This window comes from Suricata suricatta, chromosome 8 (genome assembly GCF_006229205.1).
Source record: "Suricata suricatta isolate VVHF042 chromosome 8, meerkat_22Aug2017_6uvM2_HiC, whole genome shotgun sequence".
NCBI lineage: Eukaryota > Metazoa > Chordata > Mammalia > Carnivora > Herpestidae > Suricata > Suricata suricatta.
The window spans coordinates 28,663,374-28,672,310 of NC_043707.1; positions in this window are offsets into that span (position 1 = coordinate 28,663,374).

The window sequence follows — 8,937 nt, forward strand, 5'->3', positions numbered from 1 at the left end:
TGATTCCCATGTGATGCCAGGGGATGTCACGTACTTTATCATCAGGAATAGGTTTGGCCAGTGCCATTGTCAGGAAACAGACACTCAGAGAGGAAGTCACTGGTCTAAAACCAAACAGCAGGGGCACCTGGGAGGCTCAGTCGGTTAAGCGTCCGACTCTTGATTTTGACTCAGGTCATGATCTCACCGTTCATGGGTTTGAGCCCCGCTTACAGCTGTGCTGATGGCATGGAGCCTAATTGGGACTCTCTCCCTCTCTCTCTGCCCCTCCCTGCCCTCTCTCTCTCTCAAAATACATAAATGAACATTTTAAAAAATAATAAAAATAAACCAGCAATGAGCAAGCTTATTCCACCTCACCACACTAAGAAGGCACCGAGGTGGGACCAGGACAATCAGAAGGCCTCACAGTGGTGGGGGGGAGGGGAGGACACCAGAAGAGGTGATGTTTGGGCAGTGTTTTGAGGGATGAATAGGAGTTTGGAAGCTAAAGGGAAAAATATGAAACCAAAGGGAAGCCCCTAAGCCAAAGACTCTCCCAATCCGGCCAGAGAACATGTCTCTCCATGGTAGAGCCATCTTAGAAGGAGACACAAAATTGATGGAGTCAGGCGGGACAGGCTATTGACAGTCTGTGACGACAGTATTTCTTCCACATTTTAATAACTGAAATTTGGTTTTCCCTTTCAAGACTCAGCTGGAACACCATCACCTCCAGGAAGCCCTCTCTACTGCCCCATCCTGAGATGTGTGCCTCTCTCTTCTGGGCTCCCACCGTCCCTGCTGTCCCTCCACCCTGGTCCTGGCCATTGTCAGAAGCACCTCTACACTTCCCAGGTTCCTGGCTAGGATCTCCCTGCTTCTGACCTGCCTGCTCAGGACCCCCCATTTCCACTAGGTTTCCCTGGTCCTCCTGGTCAACCCCCTAGGTGGCCCTCCTTTGGGCCCTCCTACTCTGGGCTGCAGGCCTTGTGCCCTCTGGGAGGCGCTGGCAGGATCTGATGGGAGATGCCTGTCTCCACCCCATTCCCCCCTCTGTCTTGCCCATCCCCCTTTGTTCATTGGTGCCTCTGTTGAATGCCCACAGAGACACCTTCCGTAAACCCTCCCTGCACTCCTCAGACCCTCATACCTACTCCTACCCCTCTCGGGGGGTCCCTCTGCTGCCCAGGACCTGGAGAAGCTTCTGCCACTTTCTGCCTCACCTCTTTGGATTTTCTCTGCATCTTCCCCGCAGCCCTTCCTTCCCTCCTGCCTCTAGGAAGAACAGTCCTTCTTGTTCCAAAGCCAACCCAGGTACCTTTGCTATGGGTCTCACCCTCACCTGCCTCCTCTCAGATGCCCTGATCCAATCAAGCAGTTATGTCTCTCTTTCTGTCTCTGTCCCCTACACCTTTAATCTCTGTCTTGAGACTGGCACCTTACGTTCACTACCACCCCCAATATTTTGTTTTCTCTCTCTCTTTTTTTAATGTTTATTTATTTTTGAGAGAGATAAAGACACAGTGTGAGTGGGAGAGGGGCAGAGAGAGAGGGAGACACAGAATCCGAAGCAGGCTCCAGGCTCTGAGCTGCCAGCACAGAGCCTGAGGCAGAGCTCCAACTTGTGGACTGTGAGATCATGACCTGAGGCGAAGTCGGACGCATAACCAACTGAGCCACCCAGGCGCCCTATTGCCCCTAATATTTTGTGTGTTTTTTTAAATTTGTTTAATATTTTATTTATTTTTGAGAGAGAGAGAGTGTGAGCAGGGAAAGGACAGAATCTGAAACAGGCTCCAGGCTCTGAGCTGTCAGCACAGAGCCCGACGCGGGGCTCAAATCCATGAACCGCGAGATCCTGACCTGAGCCGAAGTCAGATCCTTAACCAACTGAGCCACCCAGGCGCCCCATTGCCCCCAATATTTTGAAGTAACTTATGGTGGACTGACTCCTTTGTCCCCCAACCCCCTAAAATTCATATGTCAAGCCCTAACCCCAGTGTGACGGTATTTGGGGGTGGATCTCTGGGGGAGATTAGGTTTAGACAAGGGCGTGAGATTGGGATCCCCATGATGCAAGTAGTGTCCTTATAAGAAGGGGAAGAAAGACTGGAGTTTTTCTCTCTCCGCCATATGAGGACCCAGCGAGAAGGTGACTATCTGGCAAGTCAGGACGAGGGCTCTCCCCAGGAGCCTGACATGCTGCTACTGACTTCGATCTTGGACTTCCCAGCCTCCAGAATTATAAGGAATAAAAGTCTATTGTTTAAGCCACTTGGTCTGTGGCACTTTATTTTGGCAGCCCAAGCAGACTAAGATGTCTCCCCAAGCTTCACGCCCTGTGCCCATTTCCTCACCCTCCTTATTCCTCGACTCAGGCTGCCGTCATCCCCCTCTCAGCACTCAGGGCACGGCTCCGAGCCAAGGGCACTGCTCCAAGCCAAGGGCACTTCTCCGAGCCAACGTCATCGACCACGTCCTTTCTGCCAGGGCTGCTGGTTTTCCCATGCGTCATCATAGACCCCCATCCCTTTCTCGACCACGTTGCAGTCAGACCCCAGACCTTTCATAGCCATCAGGTTGACGAAAATTAAAAAGTCAGATAACATCAAGCGTTGGGGAGGATTTGAAGGAACAGGAACGCTTATGTCCCGCCAGCAGGAGAGGGAATTAATTGGCTCCAGAGAACATTCTGGCAAGCTCGCCATTCAAAGATCCCCGTATTACATCCCCTCTGTGGTGGACAGAGTAATGCCCCCAAAGATGTCCACTGCCTAAACCCTAGAAACTGAATATGTTACCTCGCAAGGCAAAAGAGCCTTTGCAGGTGTGATTAAATTAAAGGTCAAGATTGAGGGGGTTGTCCTAGATCGCCCAGGTGGACCAATGCCACAAACGTCCTTATAGAGATGCCTGGGTAGCTCAGTCGGTTGAGCATCCAGCTTCAGCTCAGGTCATGATCTCGCAGTTCGTGGGTTCAAGCCCCACATCAGGCTTTGTGCTAACAGCTCAGAGCCTGGAGCATGTCTTCAGATTCAGTGTCTCCCTCTCTCTCTGACTCTCCCAGACTCACACTCTGTCTCTCTTTCTCTTCCAAAAATAATTAAAATTAAAAAAAAAAAAAAGGTCCTTATAGAAGGGAGGCAGGAGGGTCAGAATCAGAGGAGACATGGCAATGGAAACAGAGCACCAGAGCAGAGCACCAGAGTCAGAGAGGAATTTGCAGATGCTGTCATTGGCTTTGAAGATGAAGGAAGCACCCACGAGATAAAGAATGGTGGCAGCTTCTAGAAGCTGGAAAAGGAAAGGAAATGCATCTTCCCCTCCAGACTCTGGAGGGAGCACGACCCTGCTGACACTTTGACTTCAGCCCAGTGAAAGCCTGAGTCCAGACTGTTAGATAATATTGTGTTGTTTTAAGGCACTGATTTGGCAATTTGTTATAGCTGTAAAAGGAAACTGAAGCAACCTCCTAGGAATTTGGGGAACGGGGATCTTTACAGGGGCCCCAACTGTAATAATAGAAAACTGGAAACAACCCAAATGTCCAACCCCAGGAGAAAGGCAAAGGAACCGGTGAGCCTCCATACGGTCACGCCTTTGTACGAGGCACCAACGGACATGAGCAAATCATAGTACACATGTCCCCTTGGGTGACAGCACTAATTGAGAACAGGCAGCCTGGAAGAGTACATTAACTGTAATGCTGTTTATATAAAGTTTAGAAACAGGCAAAACTATGGGGCGCCTGGGTGGTTCAGTCAGTGAAGCATCTTTCTTCGGCTCAGGTCATGATCTCACCGTTCGTGGGTTCCAGCCCCGCACTGGGCTCTGTGCTGATGGCTCAGAGCCTGGAGCCTGCTTCAGATTTGTGTCTCCCTCTCTCTCTGCCCCTCCTCTGCCCACACTCTGTCTCTCGAAAATGAATAAACATTAAAAAACTTTCAAAAAAAGAAACAGCCAAAACTATACTTCATATTGCTTGGAGATATGTACAAAGTAAAAGCATGGGAACAATAAATACCAAACTCTGGAGTGGCAGAAAAAAGATGGAATCAGGGAAGAGACCAAGGGAAGGAAGTTCAATGGCATTGACAGGTAGTTCGATTTTTCTTTCTTTCTTTTTTCCTCTCTCTCTCTCCCTTTCTTTCTTTCTTTCGATTATTTATTGAGATAGAGAGAGAGAGAACAAGGAGGGGAGGGGCAGAGAGAGGGGGACAGAGGATCTGAAGCAGGTTCTGTGCTGACAGGCTGACATCAGTGAGCCCGATGTGGGGCTCGAACCCACAAACTGTGAGATCATGACCTGAGCTAAATTTGGACGTTTAACCGACTGAGCCATCCAGGTGCCCCTTGATAGTTTGATTTCTTAAGCTAGTGTGGTACACAGGTATGCACGGAATTATGCTTTATGTTTTTAGTAAATCTGAAAACTTTGGTATAAAATGAATAATTTGGGGGCACCTGGGTGGCTCAGGCAGTTAAGCGTCTGACTTCAGCTCACGTCACAATCTCACAGTTCGTGAGTTCAAGCCCTGCATCGGGCTCTCTGCTGTCGGCACAGAGGCTGCTTCAGATCCTCTGTCCCCCTCTCTCTCTACCCCTCACCTGCTCATGCTTGCTCTTTCTCTCTTATAGATAAATAAACATTAAAAAGAATTAAATTCATTATTCTCCAAAAATCCAATCACTACCCCTCTAAAAAAAAGTTCTATTGAGATATAATTCATATGCCATATAATTCAACAATTTAAATTGTACAATTCAGTGCTTCAGGGTACATTCAGGGTTGTACGACCTTCAGTACAGTCAATTTTAGAACATTTCTCTTTTTTTATTTTTCTTTAACATTTATTTATCATTGAGAGACAGAGAGAGACAGACCATGATCATGAGAGGGGCAGAGGGAGGGAGACACAGACTCTGAAGCAGGCTCCAGGCCCTGAGCTGTCAGCACAGAGCCCGACATGGGGATCAAACTCACAAACCGTGAGATCACGACCTGAGCCGAGGTCAAAAGCTTAACTGACTGAGCCACCCAGGCGCCCCAATTTTAGAACATTTCTATCACCTCAGAAAGAAACTCTGTGCCCATTAGGAGTCACTCCCCATTCCTGCCCCAAACCTGCCCTTAACACAGCCCAAGCGTGAGGCAACCGCTAATTTACTTTGTATAGATTAGCCTATTCTGGGCATTTCATACTAATGGAATCCTAGAAGATGTGGTTTTGTGGCTGACTTCTTTCATTTCACATAATATTTTCTCTTTTTTTAATGTTTTATTTTTTATTTTTGAGAACAGCACAAGCAGGGGAAGGGCAGAGACAGAGAAGGAACAGAGACCCTAAGCGAGGTCTGTGCTGACAACAGCGAGCCCGAATGGGGGCTCGAACCCACGAATCGTGAGATCATGAGGTCATGACCTGAGCTGAAGTCCACCACTCAACCGACTGAGCCACCCAGTCACCTCTAACATATGTTTCCGAGATTCATTCGCATTGTAGCATTTATTACTATATGAGCTTTCTGATTTTTTATGGTAAGATATACATAAAATTTATCATTTTAATCATTTTTACTAAAATTTTTTATTATTTATTTTTGAGAGGACATGAGCAGGGGAAGAGCAGAGAAAGAGAGGGACAGAGATCCGGAGCAGGCTCTGCACTGACTGCAGTGAGCCCACGTAAGGCTCGAACTCACAAACCGTGAAATCATGACCCTAACTGAAGTCAGGCACTCAACTGACTGAGCCACCCAGGCGTCCCCATTTTAATCATTTTTAGGTACACACTTTGTGACACTAAACATGTTCACGTTGCTCAGTGACCATCATAGCCATCCATCTCCAGAAAGTGCTAATCTCCCCAAACTGAAACTGTATATCCATTAAATACGAATTCCCCCTCCCCACCTTACGCCCAGTCCCGATTCCTACCTACCTTCTACTTTCCGTCTCCATGAATCTGACGACTCTCGGGACCCCAGAGAAGTGGAATCGGACAGAATTTGTCCTTTTGTGACTAGTTGATGTCACTGAGCGTAATCTCTCCAGGATTCATCCATGTTGTAGCATGTGACAGGATTTCCACCCTTTTAAGACTGAATAACATTCCCTTGTACATGCGGTGTACCATTTGTTTCTCCACTCATCAATCGCTGAATACTGGGGTTGTTTTCACTTTGGGGCTGTTATGAATAATGCTGCTGCGAACGTTCGCACAAGTGTTAATGTGACACGGGGTGTTTCCCTCTGCATTACGTACCAATGAATGGGTACATGATAACTCCAGGTTAACCTTTCTGAGGGAAGGCCGGACCATTTTCCAAAGCAGCCGCCCTTCCCTCCCCTGGTACTAACAATGTAGGCGGGTTCCAGTTTCTTCACTGACACCGTTACTATCCACCTCTCTCTCTCTCTCTTTTTTTTTAATTTTTAAATGTTTATTCTTTTTAATTTTTTAATGTTTTTATTTATTTTTGAGAGAGAGAGAGAGAGACAGTGTGAGCAGGGAAGGGTCAGAGAGAGAGGGAAACAGAATCTGAATACAGGCTCCAGGCTCTGAGCTGTCAGCACAGAACCTGACGCGGGCCTCGAACCCACAACTGTGAGATCATGACCTGAGCCGAAGTCGGAAGCTTAACTGACTGAGCCACCCAGGCACCTCAAATGTTTATTTATTTTTGAGAGACTGAGAGACAGAACATGAGGAGGAGAAGGACAGAAAGAAGGAGAAACAGAATCCAAAGCAGGCTCCAGGCTCCAAGCTGTCAGCACAGAGCCCAACACGGGCCTCGAACTCACGAACCACAAGATCATGACCTGAGCTGAAGCTGGACGCCCAACTGAGCCACCCATGAGCCCCCATCCACCTTTCTTATCACAACTATCCAGGGGCGCCTCGGTGGCTCAGTGGGTTCAGTGTCCAACTCTTGGTCTCAATTCAGGTCTTGATCTCAGAGTCCTGAGTTCAAGCCCTGTATTGGTCTCCGCACTGGGCGTGAAGCCTAATTGTAATTAAATAAATACACAAATATCTTAGTGGATGCAAAATGGGATCCCATGATTTTGATCTGCATTTCCCTGATGACTAATAATATTGAGCATCTTTTCATGTACTGTTAGTCATTGTTTTTTAAAGTTTATTTCTTGGGGCACCTGGATGGCTCAGTCAGTTAAGCGTCTGACTTTGGCTCAGGTTGTGATCTCATGTTCGTGGGTTCAAGCCTTGTGTCCATTTCTGTGCTGACAGCTCGGAGCCTAGAGCCTGCTTTGGATTCTATGTCTCTCTTCTTCTCTCAAAAATAAATAAACGTTTTAAAAAAAGTCTTTCTTTCTCTCCACCCCTCTCCTCCATTTGTGGTCTCTCTCTCTCTCTCAAAAATAAATTTAAAAAAATCAAGGCAATGAACATATCCGACCCCACAAAAGATCATTTCTGTTCTTTGGAAATGTCTCCCTCCAGCCTCTCCCCTACCCCTCAGCCCAGTCGGCAGATAACCCCTGATCTACTCCCTGACTCTACAGATCAGTCTGTATTTTCCAGAATTTTATATAAATGGAATCGCAGAGTGTATACTATTTTTTGGTGTGTGGCTTCTTTCTTATAGAAACTCTTTTTTTTTATGCTTATTTATTTTTTGAGAGACAGAGAGAAAGAGAGAGAGAGAGACAGAGCATGGGTGAGAGAGGGGCAGAGAGAAAGGGAGACACAGAATCCAAAGCAGGCTCCAGGCTCTGAGCTGTCAACACAGAGCCTGACGTGGGGCTCAAACTCACAGACCAAGAGATCATGCATGACCTGAGCCAAAATCAGACGCTTAACCGACTGAACCACCCAGGCACCCCGTGTGTATGGCTTCTTTCACTCACAAGAGTTATTTTGATATTCATCTACTCTGTTGCGTTTATCAGCAGTTGGCTCTTTTTTATTGCAGGATGGTATATCACCGGGTGGATATACCACAATTTGTTCATCCATCTGTTGATGGACATGTGGGTTGTTTCCAGCGTGAGGTTTTTACAAGCAAAGCTGCTATGAACATTTGTGTACAAGTCTGTGTATGGACCTATTCCTTTATTTCTCTTATCTAAAGACCTAGAAGTGACGTGGCTGGGTCAGATAGTAGGTGCACATTTAACATTTTAAGAAAACCCAAGTCTTCCAAACTGTTTCACTATCCCCACCAGCAGTGTGTGAGGTCTACTCTATCCACATCCTTACCAATGCCTTATCTGTCAGCCTTTTCTACTTTACCGGTTCTAACAAGTGTGTAGTCCCCCAGCTTTGCTAAAAAAATACTTTTCATATAGACACATGCATCTAGACAATATACTATTTGTAGGTGTTTTGAAAGTGAAGGCTCCCAGGCGCCTGAGTAGCTCTGTCAGTTAAGTGTCAGATTCTTGTTTTCAGCTCAGGTCATGATCTCATGGTGAGTTCGAGCCCCATGTTTGGCTCTGCACTGACAGCACAGAGCCTGCTTGGAAATCTCTCTCTCCCTTGCTCTCTGCTGCTCCCCTAAACACACACTTTCACTCTCTCTCTCTCTCTCTCTCTCTCTCTCTCTCTCTCTCTCTCTCTCTCAAAACTAAATAAATATTGTGGGGCATCTGGGTGGCTCAGTCTGTTGAGCGTCCGACTTCAGCTCAGGTCATGATCTCAAGGTTCGTGAATCCGAGCCCCGTATAGGGCTCTGTGCTGACAGCTCAGAGCCTGGAGTCTGCTTTGGATTCTGTGTCTTCCCCTCTCTTTCTGACCCTCCCCCACTTATGCTCTGTTTCTCTCTGTCTCAATAATACACTTTAAATCTTTTTTTAATAAACATTAAAAATAGAAAGAGAGTGAAGGCTCTGATTTCAGCCATGTCTTCTTTCAGCTGCCAGGGACTCTGTCCTGCATTATGATCACACTTCCACCAGTGCAGAATAACGGCCACAGGACACGGCCACAC